Raw genomic sequence first — 26,385 nt, 5'->3', positions numbered from 1 at the left:
GGCAATATAGCATATGCTGGGGGTGTGTGTGTGTGTGTGTGTGTTTGTCTGCCTGTGTTCTTCCTCTGTAATGTGAAGCACAGACCAGCTCAAGTTCCAATTTGACATGCCTTTAACGATGCTTTCATCTACTGGTGAAATTTCTGAACTACATCCTCAGTCACACAAACAGAAGAGGCCAAAATTGTGGCTAATAATTTATCCATTTCCGAGCTTTCACTGTTAAAGGAGAATACCTTTTGACCTTTAACACTTTCTTGTCATATTCTCAGCCTGCACAGATGATGAGGAGCAGAGAGACATATGTTTCTCAGTACTTCCTAAGTTGTTTTCAGTTACAATTGTTTTCAATCAATTTGATGACAAAAAATAAGGAGAAAAGAATAAAATCAAATAAAAAAAGAAATGTTAAAAGTTACTGATTGTGAGTTATTGTTGTTTTGGCATTATTTGTCACACCCAGACTGTGGCTGTGGTGTGTGGGTGGCAAATTTTAATATTCACCACTATGTGGACTGTAGCAGTTAGCTATGTGACAAACATGCGGGATCTAGGGGTGCCCGCAGGCAAAATCAGTTGCAAAAACACAAGTCGTTACATTACTCTTTAAACACAGTGAGTTTATTGAAACACAAAGAACTCCAACACAGCATGGCTGCAACCATGTTGCATGTTATCAGCTTATAGAAAATAGACGAATCTGACAGATGATGGCGGATGTGAGCCAGAAGAGGGTGCTGTTGTGCGGGCTGGGATCACACAAAGCCCATATACTGGATTGAAGTGAAAGGTTTCTTAAATCATAATTATTGTGTAGTTAAGACCAACAGTGGTTTTCATGGTTTCCAGGGACCTGCTGGAGTTCGGGGTCCTGGAGGTTAGGAGGTGGGAGGCTGGTGGCTGGTTTTGAGCTTTGGAAGACTAACCATGGGAAATATCACAGAAACACAGGCCAGGCATGGGGGACATAGGAAGACAGGAATAACAATATCAGAATGAAAACATAATCTAGGCAATGGTAATATCCAAACTCCAATAACGTCAAACAGAAAATATCAAACCAGTAACGGGGTCCATAACAGAAAACGCTGGGTACAAAACCCAGGGTCATGACACAATGTGCATAGAAGAGCAAATTAATTTGTACATGTTTATGTTACTCTTTGCTAACACTGAAATGTCAGATGAACATTAGTTGATTGCTTTGCAGTTATTTGGTCATCAACATACAAGGACAGTGACTACAGATTTTTTATCAGCTCAGAATAAAATCTGTAAAAGCTGTCACTCTATCTACATAATGCAGCTATTGTATTGTCAGTTTTCTTGTACTGCAAACATTTACTGTATGTCGCACAGTGATCAATAACCAATCATTTCAAGTGTTGTAATTGGTCACACTGATTGGAAAAATGTCTGTCACAGCAGGATCTTGGAAATGGACTTTAAGACTCTAAAACTGAACTAAATGTATTTAGAGTGACATTTTAAAAGCAGCTACAGACAGTCTGATTGTAATCTGATTACATTTCAGGTTGAAATGTGTTGAGATTCAATCTCATTAAAATTCTGTGAGATTGAGATTCAGTCATTGAATGATGTCAAACAACATTTTAAAGGTTCAAAGTCTGAACCTCAACAGATTTTCCACTGAAAATCACCAAAATCAGTCTCATTGGACTGACCCAGAACCGGATCTGCCTGAAGATATAGGCTCCATGAAGGATAAGCAAACTGTGGCTGTATCCCAATTCAGGGTCTGCAGCCTTAAAGGCCGCATTTTAAGGCCGATTACGTCACAGCGACGCGACGAAGGCTGTCCCAATTCGAAGGCTGCTCGAAATGCAGCCCTCAAATGCGTCCTTCATTTCCCTGAATTTTAAGGTCGTGGCAGTGTAGACTTCGTGGCCCAACATATCCCAGAATGCATAGTGCGGCGGGCGGTGGGTGTGGATAATTTTGCCGGCGGATGAGGGGCACCCGAAGAGTAAACTTTAAGTAAGTACTGAATACTATGTCACTTATTTATGTGCAAATGTTTAATAACGAAGAACATTAAAACATTACTGTTGGCCACATGTTGGCAAAGTTATGTGACATTAGTGACGTTTGTACTAACTTGGTTTTAAAGCCTTTACTTTAAAATAAACGCCGTTCAATAGCTGACCTTAATCTTACAGAGAACGATCAAAGCTCATGTAGAAACAAACAAACAAATGAACAAAAGATTTTCTCCTTCATTTCTGTCAAAAATGCTGTATGAAACATTTCCAGCTGTTAGTATCATGGTTGCTAGGCAACCTGGGCAGCGCAACGGAGGCTAGACCGTCCCATTTCACAAACCTCGCACTTCCGGCCTTAGCAGTCTTTGAGTACGCGGCCCTTGAGGATCGTTGAGGCTGCGTACTTTAAGGCTGCAGACCCTGAATTGGGATACAGCCTGTGTCTGAGTCTGCTTGCACTGCAGGATGGACCTAAAACAGATAAGGTTCATTCAGAGCGGATCAGTCCTGGATCCAGTTCAGCTCTGGTCATTTCACAGCTCATGCCATCTGGATCTATTTTGGATTCATTCATTCAAAACAGCTTTTGTTGTCCAAACACAATCAATTTTCCTTAGTTGAAATGTCTCATCCGTCCCAAACTATACTGAAATATTTAAAATCTATAAAGCTGAGGCATTTAAAGCTGAGACAGTGGCAACCACTTGGGGGTAGCAGGGAAGGGAATCTCCTACCTTTAATATCTACGTCCCTTAGTGATCAAGGTCCCTATGAGACGCAGAAGAATCGCTCCCCTCATAGCTGGACTGGCCATCGGGCATACCGGGCATTTGCCCGGTGGGCCGCTGGCGATTTTTTGTTTTTATGGGCCGATCGATTTTTTATTTTTTATTTTTTTTGGAAGGGTATAAATAATGAAAGGTGTTGGATTGGCCAATTGGTCATGATCGACTCTGGGCTGGACCAATTACTGCCGAGGAGGTCGGATGCACCCGCCCCCTTGTTTAGCAATCTTATAGACGAACTAAAGAAAATGGAGAACAAGAAAAGGAAAGGAGGTGCAGAAAAAATTAGGGCCAAAAAGAAACAAGCCCTTCAGGCAGACGCTGCCAAATGTGTAAAAATAACTGAATTGTTTGGTGGTAGCTATGGCATAGCTTCCACAGATTTAGCAACATCAGCAAGTGGTGGAGGCCAGCAGGTGGATAAGGGAAAGGGGAGGCAAGAGGAAGAGAGACCCGAGGCGGCCGCCGGTGTTGTGCCAAAAAGTGATTGCTTGCCAAAAAGTGATTTTAAATGTTTGCGTGTATTTTTTATGTGTAATATCTTTACGTATGTTGGTAAATAGACTTCGGTGAACAGCGTTTACAAAGGGGCTATATATGGAATTAAAAAATTAGCTGTTTTTTCAAGTATCTTTACAACTCTGTGTTATTGTACTTACATTATAACCAATCCGGTCCTTTATCCCCACTTTAAATATTTTTACAGAACTATTGTAATATTTGAGCCATTTCTGCTGTCCAACTACTTCTTATAAAAGACATTTTTAATGTTAATTCGATTTTTTTAACGGCATAAATAAAGGTTATATAAAAGTCACTGCCAAAGACTGATTGCGGCTTCTACCTTGTTACACTAATGTTGTTTGTAACTCAATATGACTTTATGTCATCCATGAGGGATGCATTTGACATATGTTTCACATATTATAGCCCAACAAGTTACTTATAGGAATTTAAATACGAGCAATCAGTTTTTGGCAAATACCAGAAATCTGTTTTTGGCAGACAATCACTTTTTGGCACAACACCCGGCTATTGCAGTTAATAATACAACAGTTTCTTGCCATTTTTTGTGTTTCTTTTTATCGCTGTGTAACTGAGTTCAATTGAAAGCCTGCTTGCGCTAGTACCTCTTGCCACAAGTTCCCAGAATCCTTTGCGGTTTTACCCCTGAATGACGTCACATTTTTGGTGGGCCGGTCTCTAGTCAAAATGCCCGGGCCGATTTTTTGTCCCAGTCCAGCCCTGGCTCCCCTCCCCGCCTGTCCATGTTAAAAATGGCCTGTTGAGTGCGTGTGTTGGTGTACATGAGTGAATGAGATGAGACGGTGCTGGATTTCTATACGGAGTCCGAGAACTAGTGAGTGTTAGGACGATCATCCAGGATGAAACAACAAATCCATGACTACATCAGGAAGATAGTGTTGTGATACTAGGGGGTAGAAAGAGATTAAAGTCCCCCTGTGGAAGCTTCATAACTAAGAGAGGTTCAAAGGTCTTAATATCCACCCTTATATCATTAAAAATGATCAGTGGTAAAACAGAGCTTTTTTCTATTTCCTAATATTAAAGCATGTTTATTTTTAATCAAAGCTCAATTAACATGTAAGTCTGATCAATGTATAAATGAGAAATGTAGTTTGAGTAGTGAAAATGACTGTTCTAATGTCCGAGTTTTGTGGTAGTGTGTTTGAGAGGGATTAGTGAGGGAGCTGGAGGAATTGCCAGGTAATGATTAGAATTAGGGAAACTGCTTACTGGTTAGATGGGAGACCAGGATCCGGAAGGAGGGGGGAAACCGTGCAAGTGTCCGACAGGGTAAGAGTGAGTTAATCCAGTTGACCTGTGTGATCCAGAGGTGAATGGCAGGGAGGAGGGCAGGCAGAGGGAATTTGCGTGAGCGTTGTCAGAGGAGCTAGTCCGTAAGCTCTTTCGGGTGAGTGGAGAGAGGAATCCAGAATGGGAGAATTAACTGTAGGTGTGGTGGGTAATGGTCCTGGACAGAGGTAGCAAGAAACACAAAGAGACACAAGGTTATACAGAAGAGGATTTGTTAGATTTAAGTATGCAAGAGCCAAGTTACCACTATGGGGTAGCAGAGGGTCTGGCAGAGATTGGAAGTCAATGCCATTCTCAAGTACTGGATGGCTGATTGATGGCTTGCAGGTAGCCACGGTAGGTGGGGAATGAGGATGAGCCAGGATGGACAGCTAGCAGGGGAGAAACCCCAGACACTCTCACAGACCATAGCAACATCTATCCTCTGCTTGTTGACCACTACTGTGTCTCGTTGGTTAGCCACCACCAGTTTGTCTGTCTGTATCTGGACTAGCTTGGTCATTCTCCACCACCCTAGGGGGCGTCTCCCATTTTGACCCCAAGACTTCCAGGCAATACTCGGCACAGATGTTCCTGTATAGCATGCTGGCCTGGCTATAAATTGCTAATGTTACGCAGTCATATGCAAACTGTTAAAACAATGTGTGATCCACCTGCCACTGAGATACAAACTTCAGTACAAGTAAAGGAAACTAAGGTCAGAGTAATGAGTAACATCACAAAGGAAACGCCTCATATTACCAGTTTAAATTCAGTATCTATATAAGTTAACAAATGTATATAATATGTAACATTTCTAAGTAATTTTAAGCTGACTTTTTGTTACTTCTGTTATTACACTGACCAACTGGGTGAGCCCCAGCCTACACTTGGGAAATTACTGTTGCAGTGAAATTAAAGGCTATAAGCAATGGCTATTTTGGAGTCTGTGGAACATCTCCCATGTTATTTATTTTCATCATGGTATCCTTTTTGCAGCCAAATCAAGAAAAACAGCTAAAAAATTTTCCTTGTGGTTCTCCTCATGTTTTAAGCTTTTTCTATACCGCTAAAGGAAGGGTTGTTGATCAAAAGTATAGCTAGAATTAGATTTCAAAGAGGTTGATGTAACCCAGCCTCAGTGTTTCCCATGGCAAAACTCAACAGCAAAACCAGGAGGTTATGGTGTAATGCAGACTCAAATTTCTGCATTACAAATTTGAGACATGAGAAGGGTAAATGTCATTGTACAGCCTTTGTTGAGAAGCATTCTTCCACATCAAAGTTCAGAGGTGGGCAAGAAAAGTAAATTTACTGTGACTGAATTGAAACTCCCGATATCAACTAACAAATCACTTTGCTTCATGACCTGGGGGGCAGGGCTATGGCTTCCCACACCTACTATTAGACAGTTACATGAAGAAACCTTTTGAATACAAGCACGCTCACGCCCACAGTTGTGCACAGAGGTGTGCTCAGACACACACCATCTTCCTTGGCTGCTGTCTCTAAACATATCTTGAGTTTCGGTCTTGTGTGCTGCTCAGTAGCATATAATATTTATTATTTACTGTTAGTTATGCTTATCTAGGTCACAGCTGTGGTCTCCCTACTGTGTTGTTCTCTTTTTACTTGTTTTCTTCTACCAATTTTTTTGTGTCTTTTCTCACTGTCCATCTTCCCCTCAGTTTTTCTTTCCCTCTCCTTTTCTTAAACTTCTCTTGTCTATGTCTTTCCCTTTCTTATCCCACGGTCATTTTCTGTTCCTATTGTAATAACTTAAAAGTTACAAACAAACACACAAGGTCAATCAAGTAGAGCAGTAATAATCCACTTGGGAATATAAATCTGTTGGGCATTTTTATCAGTCTTCAGACAATAATTTTGATTGCTACAGTGACAAACAGGACAGGCAAAAAACAAAAACAAAAACAAAAAAACAACTAACGTATCACTTGTGAGCTTCTGATCAAAAGGTGACGCTGATAGGGTTTCATTTTAGCTTGTTGGGATGAGCTGGCAACCCTATGCCGCATGGTGGAGAGCTGCCAGTCTGGGTTCAAGTCCAACCAGAGGCCCTTTGCCACATGTCTTCCTCTTTCTCTTTCTCTCCCTCCGCTTTCCTGTCACTCTTCACTGCTCTGTCCAATAAAGCTGAAAAAGGCCAAAGATCAATTTTTTTTTTTAAAAAGATGACACTGACATGTCAGCCTAGCCTATTATATACATGTCTAGTGCGTGCCACCTTCCCATTATCGCTACCAGAATGGTAAACAAAATGCTTTGCATATATACTTTTCTACTCTAACTGAACACTCAAAGTTTTGTGTACTAAAGAACACATTTAACTGATTTATTCTTCATAAGCACTTACCAAGCAATATCAGCATCAGTATCTTGTCCAAGGACACTTTTACATGTGGACTAAAGGGCATCATAGAATGGACCGAACAGGTTTGATTTGTGAGACATGAAAAGTGGGATGGATGCATAGTGTTGAAGGCAACTTGAGTTTGACTGCAGTGGCGCTGATCACAGAATCCACTTCGTAGGGACCAATGTAACGTGGAGCCAATTTGTGGGTCAAGGATTTCAAGTGAAAGTGCTTAGCAGTGAGCCATACCTTTTGCATATTTCTTATTTTAAGCTTCTCAATTCTGCTCCCAGATTTATCTACTCTGCTGGAGATGATGTTGTACCCAGGAAACTAGGTAAGTCTCAGTGGTGGGGAACAGAGGTGGCTGGTAGCCTAGAGATGCTTCGAATGGGGATAGACCTATGGCAGAAGAGGTAAGAGAGCTATGAGCATACTTGACCCAGGATAACCATGTGGACCAAGAGGAGGGATTTTTTGTAGTGATGCAGAGCAGGGTCTTAAGCTCGTTGTTGAGCCTTTCTGTCTTTTGTTTGTGGATGAAAGCCAGAACTCCAATATACCTAGGCTCCTAGAGTGGTGCAAAAATCCCTCCAGGGTCATGAGGTGAACTGGGGCCCCTGGTCTGATACGATTGCTACTTAGATTCCATCTAACCTGAAAACAGTTTAGCAGGCTTAGATGCAGTAGGTAGTTTCTGCAGGGTGACAAAATGAGTGGCTTTTGAGAATCTGTCAATGATGGATAGCATGACTGTCTTACCAGGGAAGGTGGGTAAACCAGCGACAAAGTCGAGAGAAATGTGTGACCAGAAAGAGACTGGAGCATGCCTGACACCTGTTGCGTGCTTCTTTTGTTTCTTGCATAGATCGTGCATGCTGCCACATAGTTGAGAAGGAAGCACCCCAAGGTCACCCTGGGGTGGCAGGCAAAGAAGGCGGTATGGATCACAGCAGAATATGCAGCAGCAGAAACATAGCGATGATCGGTGGGGAGGGTGGGGCTGAGCCTGGGTTGGGTTTGTCTTGCAGTTCATTGGATGGTTTCTTCTATGTCCCAAGTTAATGAACCAACGGTGCAGGAAGAGGGCAGAAGTAGTTGTGGCTTCTACCGGCTGGCATTTTCTGAATACTGGAGAGAGAGGGCCTCAGGATTTTCATTTCAGGACGCTGGCAGAAAAGAAATGTTTCAATTCAATTGTCCAAACAACAAAGACAAGCAAATTTGACAGGTATTTAACATTTTAGCTGAGATTTTTATGATCAGTCCAAATAATAAATGGATGCTCGGCCCCTTCCAGCCAATGCTGCCACTCCTCCAATGCCAGTTTCACCATAAGCAGCCGAGGAATCGTTTAAACATTTTCTGGGAGGTGTGTGTGGGCCACTCCATCACAGCCCTAATCTTGACTGGGTCAGTGTTCACCGGGCCTCTGGTGAGAATGTAGCCCAGAAAAGTGGCAGATGATGAGTGGAATTCATATTTTTCAGCCATTACATAGACTCTATTTTCCAACAGGTGCTGCACTCTACAATCCTAACTTTTTCCAGAGACCTGCAAAAAGTTAATATATCATCAAGGTAAACAAAGATGAGTGCATTCAGAAAATCTCTCAAAACATCGTTTACCAGAGCCTGGAACACAGCAGGAGCTTGGAGAGTCCAAGAGGAGTGTTAAAAGTCTTCTTCCATTCATTCCCCTTGCAAATGATAAACATTACAGAGGTCAAGTTTAGTGAAAACAGTGGCTCCTTATAGGGCCTCAAAAGCAGAACTGATTAGCAGCAGGGGGTACTTATTCTTCCCAGTGAATTTATTTAGCCCACAGTAGTCAGTGCAGGGTCTCAGTGTCTCATCCTTCTTATCCACAAAGAAAAAACTGGCACCTACCAGAGTGGAAGATGGACAGATGATCCTAATAGGCTCCTGACCCTCTCTGGCTGCTACAGGTTGTATAGCTGGCTGGAGAGGAGTGGTGCACTGGGTAGGAGGTCTATGGTGCAGTCATAAGGTCTATGAGGTGGCAGGGAGAAAGCTTTATCTGTACTGAAAACCTATAAATTATGATATTCAGAGGGTACAGAAGTTCAATTGGGGCAAGTGTAGGGACTGAGATGGAGCTGGTGGAACCTGATCTAAACTCCAACGGTTAATTTTATTGTCAGTCCAGTCAATGTGCGGGTTATGTTTTACTAACCAAAGAAAACTGGGGTGTAAGGAGAAGTGAATGTGAAAAAATGGTAAATGGTAAATGGTAAATGGCCTGTATTTGTATAGCGCTTTTACTAGTCCCGCCTAGGGACCCCAAAGCGCTTTTACACGTCCAGTCATCCACCCATTCACTCTCACATTCACACACTGGTGGAGGCAAGCTACAGTTGTAGCCACAGCTGCCCTGGGGCAGACTGACAGAAGCGAGGCTGCCATATCGCGCCATCGGCCCTTCTGGCCAACACCAGTAGGCGGTAGGTGAAGTGTCTTGCCCAAGGACACAACGACCGAGACTGTCCGAGCCGGGGCTCGAACCGGCAACCTTCCGATTACAAGGCGAACTCCCAACTCTTGAGCCACGATCGCCCGAAAAAACAAGTGGTTTCCCAGTGGTTGCTGGAGGCAACTAGGCAGACGGGTTATGTCTGATGCGTAGTGGTGGCAAAGATAGCGGAGTTTCCCTTGTGTCACTCCTTTGCTGCATATTTTTTGCACAGACACCTGGACAACTCTGTCCTACAGAGACTGGGCATCAGCACCGTCCTGGATTGGTTAGTGGCACCGCCACTGCTCCTGCTGATCCTCCAGCTTCATCTCAAGCTCACCTGCTACTGTGGCCACCACCTTTAACCCTCCTGTTATGTTGCGGGTCAGACTGACTCAGAACAGAAGAGATGTCACATGTCATCTGCATCACTACAGAAAATGAAAAAAATCAAAATTATAAAAGAAAATTGTAAAATAATCAATGCCAGTGTTTCTGACACTTTTGGATGAGTAAATTTGCCCCGGGTCAAATTAACCCAGGAGCATAATTGGTGTTCCTGGAAACCAACATAACAGGAGGGTTAACCCTTATAAGTGCAACTTAAAGTTTTAGTTTGTAAAATCTCACCACTAGGTGTCAGTAGATTTCAAATTGCAGTCAACTGAGTTCTGTTTTTCTATCCCTCCGATTTCTAGTGCATTATAATAGGTACAATGGCTGCTGTAGGACAAACAACTGGCCACAGTTCATCTGTAGTGAGGAGGCTATAAAATTTTGTTAGAGTCTAACACAAGTTAATGAAACAGCGAACTTCACTTTTTTCGGATAATAGCGATACTGAGGTGAGTTGCTGAGCATATCCTTAACTTTTCTGTCAATATGCACTGTTGCTTTTGCCACTGTGAGTTGCTGTTAGCCTCTGTTAAATTTAATCAAACTGTTCATAAGATTGACAGACGGATTGGGGCTGCAGCTGCAGTAATGCGGACGCTGCACCGGTCCGTCGTGGTGAATAGGGAGCTGAGTGTAAAACCGAAGCTCTCAATTTACCGATCGATCTACGTCCCTACCCTCACCTATGGCCACGAGCTGTGGGTAGTGACCGAAAGAACGAGATCGTGGATACAAGCGGCAGAAATGAGCTTCCTCCGAAGGGTGGCTGGCCTCTCCCTTAGAGATAGGGTGAGAAGTTCGGCCATCCGGGAGGGGCTCAGAGTAGAGCCGCTGCTGCTCCACATCGAAAGGAGCCAGCTGAGGTGGTTCGGGCATCTGACAAGGATGCCTCCTGGGCGCCTCCTAGGTGAGGTGTTCCGGGCATGTCCCACCGGGAGGAGGCCCCGGGGCAGACCCAGGACACGCTGGAGAGATTATATCTCTCGGCTGGCCTGGGAACGCCTTGGTGTTCCCCCGGATAACTGGAGGAGGTGGCTGGGGAGAGGGAGGTCTGGGCTTCTCTGCTTAGGCTGCTGCCCCTGCGACCCGGCCTCGGATAAAGCAGATGAAGATGGATGGATGGATGTTCATAAGATCCTTCAAATGTTTATGCAGTTTTTTGGACACTGGCATAATATTAGCTTATAACTAGCTGTTTTTGTTGTTTAGCTTGTTTGTTGACAGCTATCAAGCAATGGAAGGGTCACATGTCTATTGTAATTATAATGGGTAATTATAATTGCAATGATAACAAGAATAAATAGGAATGTTTATGCACATTTTTAGTTTAGGACAAGAAGCTTGTGGTGAGTATGAAAAGGATGAGGTTTAATCTAGACACCAGTTGTGTTTCTGTCTTTTGGATTTTCACTCTTTTGGTGAAGGGGATCCCTTCTCAGATCACAAAACATAGTGATGATCCTGCATATCTTTAGTCTGAAAGTCTAGACCAGTTTGAGAGTTTTTGGTTTGTTAAGTATCTGAGGCTGAGACCACATTGTTGGGCTTCATTTCTGTAACAGCAATTTGAAGGTTAGCTAGAAAATAACAATTATCTAATGTTGTTCATGACACTAGTGTCATCTCCCTTGGGTAATGTAAATGTAATATGCCAATATTAAATTTATTACATTAATAAATGAAATGTATTCAATTAAAAACTTACAGCAGTAAAATTTAACTTAGTTTCAAATACTGAGCTTCAGTAAAGATTCAAGTTGTATTTATTTATATTTCCTATCACTTTATATCTTCATCTCAAAGACAAGTATCTTTTACAGTGTATATATAGATGTATTGTATATAAGAGACAAATACTGTTCTTTAATTTTTGAAAGCCCCTCATTTAGGAATAAGATCCTCGATTTGTTTTGACTGGTCCCTCTGTTTGGAGCTACCTGGTTCTGCTTCATCTTCACTGGCTATGCTGGTCTTCTCTGTGCCCCGATGAAAAATATTGCCATTAACAGTGTATTTAGCAACACCACAAAACAGACGATAGCATATAATAGAATATAGCATATTATAATAGCATATAAATCATAGATGTTTTCATTTCGTCATCCAATATATTTCATCATATGGCACAGCCCTATCTCCTGCCTTAGTGAATGCTTCTCTGCCATTACTAAATGGATGCATTTCAATTTCCTTCATCTCAATCTTGGTAAAAGTGAGTTTCTTAAGACAGTTTTTTAAGGAGGTCAGTCAGTGCATCGATCTCTCATAGGCAATATCAAATTCTGTCTAAACCCACCCAGTCTTGTTTACTTCATCTAGGAAATATTGCAATAACTGCCATTTAGATGTTGAATTCCCAGCAGTAACTTAGTCTGACGTTTCTGTAGTTATTGATTATGAGGTTCTTGATTTTTCTGAGTACATAACAACATTCTAGAGCTGTCTCAGCAAGCTTGTGGGGAATCAAGTCTTATCTATTGGCCAAACAACCCAAAGCACCACAAGATCTGCTTTCCCTTTGCAACCTTTCCTGGTGAGCCTGGTGACAACTCTGGTATGTTCGAGCCACCTGAAATGTCTCCTTTGTGTATGAAACATCAATGTAGGCATTTTTCAGAAGGAATATCACTTGATGGGTCAGGTGAAACTTCAAGCGAGGAGATGGTTTTAAACTGTTCCAGCCTGCTTCAGTTTTCCTCCTTAGGAATCTAGATCCCCTACATGTAGTAAGTAAGTAAATTAAAATTTTACTTGTGCAGCACCTTTCAGGATGAAAATCACAAAATGCTTCACAGAGATGCTAAAACATAAAAACAAAAATCAACCAAGAGTCTAGAGAAACGATTCAATGCAGAGAGGTCTAAAGTGGCGCCGATGTAGCGTATACACTGGCACTTCTTACTTAAAAATCTGCCCCAGTTTAGTGAGTGGTGGCTTCTTTTCTGGGCTACTCTGCCTGGAGCCAAAGGGTACAGCACTGGGTACTGTGGACTGTCTCTGGGGTGGGCTCCTTCCGCATCTTACCAACACCTGTGCTCAACTGTGTACCATTGATTTCTTCTTGGTCTGGAAAGAAGAAATCTTTCCAGACCAAGAAAGGAAGGATTAAAGAATCCTTTCAATATCAATTTTTAAACAAAGTATAGCCAACTAAAATATGTTTCTGTTCAAAGACGTAGTCTGGTTATTAATAAACCCTGCTTCCGCGTCCAAACTATAATGTGTTCATTAAGGCTGTGATCTTTTTAAAATCTCTTAATGCTTTGTATCTCATTCCATTTATTCTGAACAATCTCCAATAAATAGTCCGTGATCACCGTTGGCTTCTCTGGGTTTTTATTATCGCTCATCACCTGCAGCACATTTTAAAGCTCAGTGTTTAAAAACTTATGATGTAACTACAGGCCATTGGCTCACGGTTTGCCAGACACCAAATATTTAAACAGGTCAAAAAAGAATCACTCTGAGGCTTTGAAAGATTTGAATGGGTATATGAATCTGAGGATCAGGAAGCTTTCATAGTGAGTAACCCAAACCATGCAGTTACTATTACTGATTAATGATCTCTGGACCCAGTGGAGGTGGTGAATGACATGAAAACGGTGGCTAAGCTGTTGGACAACATCTCCCACCCCATGCAGGAACAAACAAAGCATTTTATCCTATTTTGTATAGTATGTTATTCTATATTATCTTATTCTATTGTGTTTTTCTTATTTTTTACTGCTCTTAACTTGTACTTTCTGCTGTGACCAAAACATTTCACACATGTGGGACTAATAAAGGTTTATCTTAAGGTTTATATACCAGTTAGCCTAACTTGAGTGATGTCGCTGCTGTTTAGTTTTCTGTCTTCATTCATGTCCAAAGTGATGGCAGAGCTTTAATTTTTCAGAAATCCCTGTCAGAACATGGTATATCATCTTAAGAAATTAGCGAGCTAACTCCCTGTTAGCGTATTACTCAGTTAAACTTCATAAATCCTGTTTTTCATGGATGCCTGGATGTTAAAATTTTATTGTTACACCTGATAAAGCAGTCACACTGATTTTATTAAAGATGAAAGACAGTTAGACAGTTTTTAACTCTCAGTGATGCTGCAGGGTTGTTTGAGTTTGAGAAATGAAGAGCAGACACATTTTTGACATAAAAGAACTCACCTACTTCTTTAGATATTAGTCGCACTGGTTTAAGTGTCAGGAGTGTGGGAATGAGGAAACGGGAGTGGGATCGCTAAGCCTGAGTTTGTTCTGTTTGGCCCGGCATCAGGTCATCAGATAAATGAAGTGAATCTTCTGTATAGAAGAGTCTGCCTGCACCAAATGTTAGCTACAATAACACAAACACATTATTAGAATGAAGTAATCCAAAGTCAAGCAGTTTCTTTCATATAGATTTTGCTATGAATTGAATTCCTACCTGTGTGTCTTTTCTTTTTTAAAACCGAGTCTTCCCCTAATGGAGCCCCTTTGGTATTTGGACCAAACCAAATCATGAAATAAAGAGGGGGAGGCAGGGTCAAAGGCTGACTGCATTTTATTTTGTTGCAAAAAAATAAAAAATAAAAAAATCCAACTAATGCTAGGAAATAAGCACGTTTACAATTATGGTCATAATTAATTAATAATTGTCTTAAATAACAATAAATAAATAAATAAATAAATAAGAGTGTTCAACTGCTTTCTAGGGACTCTGACAGTAATGGGCCCAAAGAATCACTTGTCTCCCCCTTATGCCAACCCTGCCTCTTTTGGCTCACCTGTGGGTATGATTTTGATGTCAAATCTGTAGCTTGCATTCTTCCTCTTGGAAGAAGCACACTGAGATGTTAGCACTCCCTGCCCTTATTGGCTGCCCCTCTTCCCAAGCTTTCAATTGTCTCTCCAGTCTTTACCACTGTGTCTTTGGTTGGCACCCCAGTCTATTACTGCATATCACCTGCTAAGCCAGCAGTACTACTGCTGGGATATTTCTAATTATAATTCGAGCTATTTGTATTTATTAGACCTATTTGTTATATTTTGTAACTTTGTAGTATATTGTATTATTTAATTTAATGTATATAATTACTGTTCTTGTCTTGGAGCAACTGTGACCATATAATTTCCTCTGGAATTAATAAAGGATTATCATGATGATTTTGATACGTCAAAGATAGATCTTAAGACATATCCTTGATTGCTGGTAAATTACGATTTAAGTGTACAGCTGTCAATGTCATATTTTTTAGAATAATTATGAACTTCAATTAAACAAGTTTAAATGTTCAATAACTACAATATTTACAAGAATACTGTAAAACAAATTAATTGAATTAATATGTGCTATATTATCATTCTCGTGTTTTCCTCTTCAGACACAGGCGATAGAATGGAAGATAACAATGAAATGGTTGAACACTGAAATCAGTTAAAGTTAAACAGTTTCTTGATTCTCCCTTTAAAGCCAGTTTCACCTGTCTAATTATTGGTACTCCCGTTGGAGAAACTCGGGTAAAAAATATGAGATAATGTCGGAAAGAACTGATTCTATCAAAGGAATCAAAGTGTGCGGTTTAGCAGCACTCATGGTCTGTGTGTGAACTGCAGACAGAGAGGGAGGGGGTTGCAAAAGCGGTGCGCAGTTACGGTAGTAGCTAAAGACTGTTTTCACTCAATTTCCCAGTCCACAAGATTGTGAGACTAGCAAACAGTGAAACTCAATCTAAACCCAAGTTCCGTGTGGACTTTTCTCTCCGAGGTGAGTTTCTTCGTTTACTCTCTTTATTTTGGGTGGTTTTATCTGAATGCCTGGCTTGTAAACACGGTGTACACACTCCGTACATTGGATGAATCTTCCGTGTGGACTGACTTGAATTACGGCAGCAGCAGGGACGTAATTCTGTTTACTTCGAAAAAATAACTGCTAGTATGTTAATTATTTTAGCTAGTCCTATCGCCCTCAATTACTTTCATCATGTTAACTTACTGAATATTTCCATGGATAGACAGCTGAGTTCAACATTCTGTGTTCTTTATTTTTTGTATTCTTTCAACTTCTCGGCTGTAAAAGACGGATAGCTGCTCTATTTAGGTCGAACTACAACAACTGTAACAACAAAGTTTATAGTGGCTTTGTTTTACTTCAAAATATCAGGATATGTCGTTTACGTTGGGCCTCTCTGGTATAAATTATTCTGAAAAGTAGTGTTTGTCAGACAGGTTTTTTTTTTTGTCAAATTTTACATTTATAGCTTGAAATACCCTGGTACATGTAAGAAAGCTGTTGTAACTTATGCTGTTTATTGTTCAACAAGATCAAGATTTTCCCTCGGTGTGCACAATTATAGTGTTTACAAAATAAGTTGGTGTGAATGTGAAGGGTATATGAAAATAGAATAACTGCAGTAGTTAAATATTATTCGGGATCCACACTGCAATGTTCCCATGCTGGTGCAAGTTCAGCTACACCTGATGAGTAAAAGAACTACTTTGAAATAAATTAGGCTAAGATAAGCAAAGAGGGTATTTAAGGGTATTTAATATGGGATATGAGCTAATTAGAAAACGCTTATCAGTGATATTTTAAAATGATAGCTTAGTACAATTTAGTAAGCTGGATCCAGAAGACAGAAAAAATAAATCTTGTGAACTAGCTTTGATGAATTACAATGATTTGTCATAAAGCTTCATTGTTTATTAATGCTATTTTCCCATCTAGACTCCACCAGGGCTGCCCTTTGTCTTGTAAAACTGATTTTTTCCCCCCTCTTTGTCAGTAATTTCATTCATGTTAACATGTGTAAACTGACTTAAATTTTGGGAAAAGGATTAGAATATGATGGTAACTGAAATTTTACTTTGTGCTATATATATGTATGTAGATTAGATGGTAGATGGACTGATTTTTATATTGCGCTTTTCTTCTCCCTATATACAACATGCCACGTTACCCATTCACACAAGCACTGTCTTCTATGCTTTTAAGTGCTTACTGACTACCATTCACGCACTTTCATACTCCAATGGATGCATCGGAGAGCAACTTGGGGTTACTATCTTGCCCAAGGGTAATTGGCATATTTGGGATAAGCCAGAGTATTTTCTGAGAAACTGTTAATGGATTTAAAAATGACATTTACCTGTTCAAAACTAATTATTCAAGTTAAACATGGGCAAATCAGAAGTGGCATTAGGGCTGTTCGATATAACGATATATATCGGATGACGATATAAAAACGTCTATTGTTTCATTTTACGCTATCGTTTGTTTCGTGGTGTCGCAAAATAAACTGTTTACGGCAATATTTTTTCATCGTTTTGATGGTCACTGTAGTGGCTATATTAATTTCTTAAAGTTGTCTCTTTCTCTTATATTTTATATAACCACACTACGGACGGACAAGCGCCTGTTTTTATGCGCTGTGGTTAGCAACAATGACGGTAACACCAGCGCGTGTCCGCTTGTTTATGTTCCACATAAACCTTTCACAGTAAAGCTCAAGATCCTGTTGAGACTTTTCAAAATAAACTGAATCACGTGAAAGAGCAGATTATTTACGGATGAGAAGTAAAAAAGAGCCGCCAGGTGCTAAAAAATAAACCTTAGACTCAATACGTTAGAACAGGCTTTTTCCGCAGCACGCCATGTAATAAATACTCACAAAGAAAACGGCAGCTGTTACAACTTATGTCTAAAAATGTATAGTTTCATGCATTGGTTAAAACACTCGACTCCAGCTACATGACGCGCAGCTGGAAACACTTCATGCAAGTCGAGCTGCCCGAGATTCACAGAATTGACAGAAAATGTTACATTTTTGTGATTTATATCGGTATCGGACGATAGAATTCTTATATCGGGATATAAGATTTTGGTCATATCGCACAGCTCTACCCAGTACTGCTGTAAAGTAGTCCTATTTACTATTTACCTTGGCAGATAAGATAAACCTTTATTAGTACTTTGTTATATTGGGAAGATTTCACTTGGTACTATTGCACATAGGAAGACAGCGAAAAGTTACCATTGTGTATGGGATATGTGTGTCTGCATGTGTGTGGTCATCTGCAGAGACCATGTTGTAGATTTACTGTCAAGGTTAGTGTTATGGCAGGCAGGATGTGAACCCAAATGCAGGACTCAACACTCACGGGGATAACTCAAAGAGGCAGCTTTATTTGACAAGGCATGGAAACATGAGGGAAAAACAGAGTCCACAACAGTGAAAAAACAGTTCTGGGGATTGCCTGCGATGAGACAGTTCAGGAGGCCGACTGCGTTGAAGGTGGCAGCTCCAAAGCAGGTCTGGAGGCCGACTGCGTGGGAATCAGCGGTGGTGCAGAAGGGACCCTCCAGGACCCCAAAGGGGAAGAAAATGGGAGTGGAAATCTTCAGGTGACGTGGAAGGGGGCTGGTGTTGGTGTGGTTAGGTGGTTGGATGTGGACACGCAGGCAGTGCAGGACGTAGATGGGCAGGCGTGTTGACCTCTGGCAGAGATGGAGCTGAACCTGGTGGTGGAGCAGAAGCCAAAGGCAGCTGAGCAGGTGGCAGTGTGGCAGCCGCAGGCAGAGCCCCCAGCAGAAACAGGCGGGGGTGTGGAAGCCACAGATGGCTGGATTGACTCTCCAGAGCCCCCAGCAGAAACAGGTGGGGGTGTGGAAGCCACAGATGGCTGGATTGACTCTCCAGAGCCCCCAGCAGAAACAGGTGGGGGTGTGGAAGCCACAGATGGCTGGATTGACTCTCCAGAGCCCCCAGCAGAAACAGGCGATGATTAGGCAGACTCTCCAGAGCCCCCAGCAGAAACAGGCGATGATTAGGCAGACTCTCCAGAGCCCCCAGCAGAGACAGGTACTGAACCAGACCGTGTGGAAACCTCTGGCCAAGCAGAACCAGGACCAGATGGTCTGGAAACATCTGGCTGAGGCGGAGCTGGCTGGAGCTGCATAGGGCACACAGCCGTCTCAGAATGCAGCAGCTTGGGCTGTGCAGTGCATTCAGTCTGCTCAGGTCACTTGTCAGACAGAGACAGCAACGTGAAGTCTGTAGCGGGCCAAATGAGCTCTCACCTGATGCAGGAAGTTGGGTCGGCTTGCCGAAGCTCCCAGCGGAGGCTGCTGCAGATGACAGAGGAGGCCGGTGAAGACAGAGAGCTGGAGATTGACTCCTCATCCTCTGACCACATCGCTGCTAGGATGCTCAGGTTGGAACGTGGAGGGCAAGAGATTCTGCGTCAGCGGTGTGGAAACACCTACCCGCTGCCACTGCCGCAGTGACGTGCAGGAATTTGCCTGCTACCGCTGTGGGGTCACGGAGAGCACTGTCTGCTGCTGCTGCGGCGGCGTGGAATGAGGGGAGCGGATGAGATTGGCAAGCTCCTGGGCTTGAAGCGCCTCCTTTGTCTGGCCCAGATCGCGGACAAACTCCAAAATCCCAGAGAGCTGGTGCAAGTGAGGCCCGAGGATCGCCTCAAAGGCATTAAGTCCAACAGATATTGTCCTTGCGTCCAAGACATGGGAAACTCACCTCACCGGGCTCTGAATCCGGAAAAGGTACCTCTTTCGGCTGAGTCCATGTCTTGGTTGTGTCGTTCTGTCAAGGTTAGTGCTGTGGTAGGCAGGATGTGGACCCAAAGGCAGGACTCAACACACACAGGAATAACTCAAAGAGGCAGCAATATAAAACACAAAACATAACCTAAACAGGAAACTAAAACTAGGAAGCTATAAAAACAATAAACAGAAACCAGGAGCCGTGAGTTAACTAGAACCACTCAGGTAAACGAGGAAAACAGGGAGAGACACACAGCAACATGATGGTAACAAGGGCAGAGGAAAACACAGGGCTTAAATACACAAGGGAGTAACGAGGCAATGAGACAGAGGAGAAGAGCTGGAAGTGGTCCCACATAACGAACGGGGAGGAAGCAAAACTGAAAACACTGAAAAAACTGAAATAGGACCCAAGACTAAAAGTAAAACAAGAAACAAGAGACATTCACAAAGAAACAGACTAGACACTAAGACATGGAGACGTGACTGACGAAAATAGAGACTGGGGTGACTAGACATGAAACCTAGAGCATGGGAAGGCGTAGAAACAGAAACCTAAAGACTATGTCATGGTCCTGTGTCTGTGTCTCAGTGTTTTGCGTATTATTATTGTAATTTGTTATTTCTAGTGTTTAACCCTCTCAGGCTCAAATTAAACTTTTTGTTGCTAATGCACAACCAAGTCCTGCAGTGGTACTTCTGAGCAAAAAAACCTCATAAAATATGTATGTGGGGTAATCAGGTTGTTAGTTTTTAACTGTTGCAAATCGGCAACGTCTGCCTTGAGAGGGTTAATATAAGTTTGGTTCAGTGCCTCTGAGTTTTGTCTATGGATTTCCTATTTTACTTTGAAGGTCTGTGTCTTATGTTGATGTTTCTAGTTTTGCGTCTACCTGGTCCCGTCAGTTAATTTGCATTAGCTGTGTTCCCCTTTTGGTCCTTGTTCCCCATTTGTTTGCCTCTGTATTTATAGTGTGTGTTCTTCAGCGTTTGTTGTTGTGTCGTACCACCGCTCCTGCCTGTGTGTTCCGTTCATGTGCCATTTTGAGTTTTGCATTTCGCCAGCAATAAACCTGTGGTTGTTTTGAGTTCACTTCTGCCTCCACGATTCCTGCACTTGGGTCCTTTTTCCTGCCTGCCTACACACAGACCATGGCAAATATGAAACACACAAGGAGAACAGTAAGGAGAACCAAATCTATGAATAATACTAAATCAAAGAATGTTAATTATTCAAAAAACAGACCCAGTACGGTGACATTTAGAGTGATTTAGTGTGGCACTTTAATTAATTTGGGGGTACAGGACATTTTGAACAATAGTGAATGATCACATCTTTTAAACTTCATATCCCAAGTTTGCATTGCAGCATTTCTATTTTAAATATTCTCCAAACCCAAGTTAGCTAAAAGATCATCTGTAAAAGTTTTGGCCAGTTTTGTGTTATAGAGCAACTTTTTCAGCAGTCTGTTGGATTTGTTTCAATGTTAGTGATGGAGAAAACTTCTTTGCTTGTACCGAGTTAGTTTGATTGAGAGAGATGAGTCTGCAGCTCGATCGGAAACTATTCTGATGATGAATGAATTTACTGCAGTCTTTTGCTTAGTCTTACTTAAACCTTTATTGTCAACTTCAAGAATGAATTCTTTGGCATGGGTCATTACTCTGTCTCATATTACATCTGCTGTTTTAAAGTTCTCAGTGAATACTATTAAGGGAATTGGGCCAATATGCATGAATGGTTTCATCTTTCATTCCTGCCTGTGGCTATCTAGCTGTACAATTCCTCCATCTAAAGCACAAGTACACACTGCAATAGTTGCAGAGCCTTAATATCTGCATATCGTCTACAGAGAAAATAACAAAGTCAATATGATTGATTTTTATAATTGTAATTATATATTATTCGTATTCATTAATACTATTTTGTAATATTTTGTTACTTTATTATTTATAGAATTATTTAATTTAATTTAGTTTAGTTAGTTACTGTTCTTACTGTCTTGAAGCAACTTAGACCACATAATTTTCTCTGATAATAAAGTATTCTGATTCTGATTGTGATATAGGGCGCTTTGGAAAATAGGGCACAGGGTTAGAGTACAGAAAGATTAAAGCTTGTGTATTGGATCAGAGGTGTAAGTGTGGGAGGGAAGGGGGTTGCTGAGGGTGGAGATATGTTGTTGCTCTGTGCCACAGCCAACATGGCACTTTTCCAGCTGGATTGGAGTCAAACAGAGAAGGAGATCATCAGGATCCTGTCTATCTGTTTATGCATATTAAATTATATTTCCAGTTTACTAGAGAGGTGGTCATACAGACACTTTTTTAAAATGAATTTGAATTAGGTGGACTTGTGTTGAAAGTTTGGTGGGAGAAAAAGCATAATCATGTATTAAATCATTGTCCTTTAGGAGGGTCGTTGACACTCGATTAATCCAACCCGATATCACAGCACAGGGTGTAATAGACAATCTGGTCCACCATGTCCATTTCACGCTTTATTTCTCCAAAGTGTGAAATGGACACACATGCAGAAGTTGCAGTATTAGCAAGGGGAGATAATATATTTAAAGCCAAGACATTGCAAGAAAGGTATGAAGTACATTCCAGGGCCCTTAATCAATAAACAATTAAGCTAGGTGGCTAATATGTATATGCATGTGAATGTGTTAGTAACGTCTGCTTATTTTCATGTTGGCTTCTGCATGTGTGTCCATTTCAAGCTTTCTCTCTTCTCTTACACATTTTGCTGTTATACTGGACTAATTAACGATGTGTGTCATCACATTAGTCAAGCTGTAAAAATAGATAGGTAATTACCACCAGAGTATTCCATCAGTGAAATCATCATATCACGAGGCCTATTGAGGTCACCTGATGCAAAATGGGAGTGGGGATTGAGGCACCTGGGAAACAAACTCAAGACTACATTGTAGCATTGTAGGTGGCTCACAGTTGATGTCATAACCCACTCCCCCTGTTCAATTATGGTTATTTATATTGGACATAGATGGCCTCTTTTATGCTTCTCTGTCCAAAATGTGAATTTTGGCATCCTTTTGTCCTGTTGAGGTTGCAGCACTGCACAGGCATTAAATGATCTTCTCTCATTAGAGCATGATCTTTTAACCAAATTTATTTCTATGCACTATGGGACAGTGTTTGATATTCTCTGTTGTGATGTTTGGATTCTTACACTCTTACACTAAGGTCAGGCTCTGCACAGTGCATGCACTGTATATAAAAAAAAGCGTGAATGCAAAATAAAAGGATAAATAGGATAAATAATATAACAAAGGATAAATAATATAACAAAGAAATCAAATGTAAGAATTGTGTTTCAAAGTCAAAGTCAGAGTAAAGTTTATTGTCATATCCGCTATATACAGTACAGTATATAGGAAGACAAGACGACGAGGCTCCAGTTACATTCTGTGCAAAAGACAAACAAGAAATATAAGAAGAGTAAGAAATAAATATACACTTTAAGACTAAGGTAAAAGGATCAATAACAATTTAAAATTTACTGTTTGAATGGTTTAAAGTGACCTTGAAGTGATTTAAAGTGACCAGTGTGGCAGCTTGTGAACATGAGCAGAATTCCTGAGAGTAAGGATTGTCCATAGAGCAGCATCTGCATTACAAAGGCAGTGGTATGTGGAGTGCAATAGAGGCAGTTAACGGTTTGTGTGGGAGTGTGTGGTGGGGGGGAGTGGGAAAGCTGGTAGTGAGTTCAAGAGCTTGATGGCTTGTGGGAAAATGCTATCTTGAAGTCTGGAGGATTGGGTCCCGATGCTGCGATAGCGTCTGTCAGATGGAAGGAGAGAAAAGAGTCCATGTGAGGGGTCAAGAATGATGCAGGAGGCCTCACTGATGCAGCTCTTGTGGAAGATGTCCTGTAGCAGAGGGAGAGATGTTCCGATGATCTTGGCAGCTGCTTTAACAATCCGTTGGAGCTGGCCGAGATCGCCAACTTTGCATTTACAGAACGACACAGAGTTGCAGCTGGTCAGAACACTCTCTATGGTGTCCCTGTAGAGCATGGTGAGGATGAGAGGAAGAAGGTTGGCCTGCTTTAGGTGTCTCAGAAAGTGGAGGCGCTGCTGGGCCTTTTTGGTGATGGAGGTGGTGTTGGTGGTCCAGGATGAGGTCTTCTGAGATTTGAACTCCCAGGAACTTGATGCTGTTAACAGTCTCTACTGTGGAACCGTGGATGCTGAGTGGTGTGTGGGTGTCGGCAATCATCTCCCCGGTTTTGTTCACATTCAGTGACAGGTTGTTCTCGCTGCACCAGAACGCCAGCTGCTGAACCTTTGCACGTCGACTCATTGTTGCTGTTCACGAGTCCAACCACGGTTGTGTCGTCAGCGAACTTGAAGATGTGGTTAGAGCTGTGTAGGGCGGTGCAGTCGGTTTAACATAAATAACCGACATCTCATTGTCTCATTCCAACTTACCGATTTCAAACAGTTATCTTTTTCTTTTCTGTTGAAACAGGCTTTCTGTTGAGTATTTTTTTAAATGGATTAATAATTTTATTTTAAAGCTACTTGTTAATCTAGCTGTGTTTAATCTTTTGTATTTTTCTATTTTGGTACCTAACATTCTTGTTTTTTTTTTATCTTTTGTGTATGACACTTTGTGACTGCCTGTCTATGAAAAGCGCCTAATAAATAAACTTTACTTACCTACTTAGTTATCCATTTATTGAATGATATTTAGCTCTTGCTAACAACTTTTTTACGTGTATTCAGACATACAAAATACTACCGTGTCTTCACTCGAGCTCAACTTTTGACCAACTCTGCAGTGATGCATTTTGTTTACATGCCACTTTAGGGTATTATTTTAATAATCTCAGAGATAACCTTCTTGGCACTGTGTCCTGTTGTTACACAACAGCTTTGATGACATGTTCTCATGTGCAATCCTGAATACCGAAAGATGAATGTCCTTTAGACACCACACATTATTGCTATAACTATGGAAGCGAATACCCGATGTTCCATTGGGAGCTTTTTGTTTTCATATAGCCACATTTAAAGTATTTCCACGGCACAAAGTAGAATACAGCCAAGAGAAAAAAAGGAAAAACCTTCTTTTAGACATAAACTGGTATCTGTTTATCATACACTCGGGTTTTATGCATATGTGTACATTCTTACAATTGGTCAGTTTATTGTTCAGCACAATAAACTGACCAATTGTAAGAATGTTCTATACTATATTACCTGTTTTCCTAGGTAATATAGCATAGAATATTGTATGCTATTTTCATTCTCATGCTTATGTTTTTATCTGCACTATTTATTTAAATAAATACTGTTACATCTGGCCTAACATTAACGATAGTAGGTTCTTATGCATGACTGCCCTCAGGATTAGCCAGCAGTGCATTAGGCCCTCGTTTCTGCATGAAAAAGCACAAATTTTCAGCAGCGACTAAGCTGATTATAATGTTTTATAATGCTTTCTCTTCGCGACTCCATGTGGATGATACTTTTCAGATTGAAACAGACACTTGACAGCACATAGTTTCTGGTATTTTCCTCCAGGACATACTTGTTAAGGTTTATGTTTCTTCATAACTCTTGAAAAAAGCGTCTTTTTTAAAACTTAAACTATTTTTAAAACAAGCTGACTCATCTTTCCTTGACATTCTGGCACAAGCAAGCAAACAAGTAAATTCCTGTAACGTTAAAACAAGCAAATAAACAAGGGAAGCGCACAAAACAAACAAACCTTTGATAATTTGTCTTTAAGGAAAAACAAAACCTGAAGGACCTCTTCACTTTAGTAAGGGACGGGGTTACTGGACCGCCAACCTGGAGCCAGGCCTAGGGGAGGGCCTCAGGAGCAGGGCTGGTATATATGGAAATAAATCTTGAAAATGATTTGACAAAAAAAAAATTCAAATCAGTTGATATTGATATATATCACAATATAAATTAAATTATTATTTATGCCACGTTTAAAGGTTAATTTTGATTTTAAATAATATTTATTTTCTGTCATAAGTTGAACATGATAAATGTGCTGTAGTACATTATGTTACCATGTTTTCAATATAAACAAAAGTGACTTTTGGTGACTTTTGGTCCCTTGGCTGTCTGTTAAGGTGTAAAGTTTGGTAACGCTGCTGTTTGAGTATTTGTTAACATTTTCTTTTCTCGTTTTGTGTTTTATCTCACTCACACACCTAAAATCATGGTGTGTAAGGCTTCAGTAGCTTAACCATTAGTAATGTGCTTCTGCTGGTCGATCCTCCTACACTGTGTACATCAACCTAGCCTGATATGGCTGTAGAGGGTCTGGGCTCCACCACTCTGGACCTGCCCTCTTTGACAGGTGGTGTACAGGGGTGCAAACTCAGCTCAGTGAATTCAAGCATAGTACCATTATAGGATGCCACTTTTGCATCTTGCAAGTCCAGTTGTGAAATTTCCTTGCCACTAAATATTCCCCAGTCATTTGTTAATGGTATTAAGTGTTGCTGCTCACAAAGCAGGATCAGGGTATGCTGAGGCACATAGTGTGCACAGGTCTTCAACTTTGTCAAGAGATGACTCTTCTCAGAAGAGTTAAAATTGTTAAAGCTACAAAGTGTGGGTCAACATCATATTGAAACCTGTGGATTGAATGGGGTGCCACTCAAATTCATATGCGTATAGGCAGTGTTGGGGAGTAACGGAATACATGTACTGCCGTTACGTATTTAAAATACAAAATATGAGTAACTGTATTCCGTTACAGTTACCGTTTAAAAAGGTGGTATTTAGAATACAGTTACTTTGTTGAAATAAATGGATTACACGGCGGTACTTCCCTGTTTCATATTGTGGCGGGTCAGGATTGTTTGGGTTTGTTTGACAGCTATGTTCTGTTGTTCCAGGCGGCAGCATTACGGTTGCCATGGTTACAGGGTGATGCTCTCTCTCTGTGTTTCCTGGGTGATAGAGCGCCTTTTTGTTGTTGTTGGTGTGCTAAGCTAATAGGC

The 26,385-nt window shown here is 41.1% G+C and overlaps 1 protein-coding gene across 2 annotated transcripts in view; it reads left to right on the top strand.

Annotated features, from left to right (window-relative positions):
• The first annotated feature begins 15,440 nt into the window (after window positions 1-15,440).
• Window positions 15,441-26,385, top strand: part of ankrd6b (ankyrin repeat domain 6b) — a 60,541-nt gene continuing 49,596 nt past the window's right edge. For both annotated transcript variants that reach the window (XM_087852656.1, XM_087852657.1), the window contains exon 1: window positions 15,441-15,590. The gene's annotated coding sequence lies outside the window, so the exon portion shown is untranslated. The remainder of the gene's footprint in view (window positions 15,591-26,385) is intronic.

This window comes from Neolamprologus brichardi, chromosome 15 (genome assembly GCF_056152115.1).
Source record: "Neolamprologus brichardi isolate AB-2024 chromosome 15, ASM5615211v1, whole genome shotgun sequence".
In the NCBI taxonomy this organism is placed as follows: domain Eukaryota; kingdom Metazoa; phylum Chordata; class Actinopteri; order Cichliformes; family Cichlidae; genus Neolamprologus; species Neolamprologus brichardi.
The sequence above is the reverse complement of the archived record's forward strand: the minus strand, read 5'-3'. Positions and strand labels throughout refer to the sequence as shown.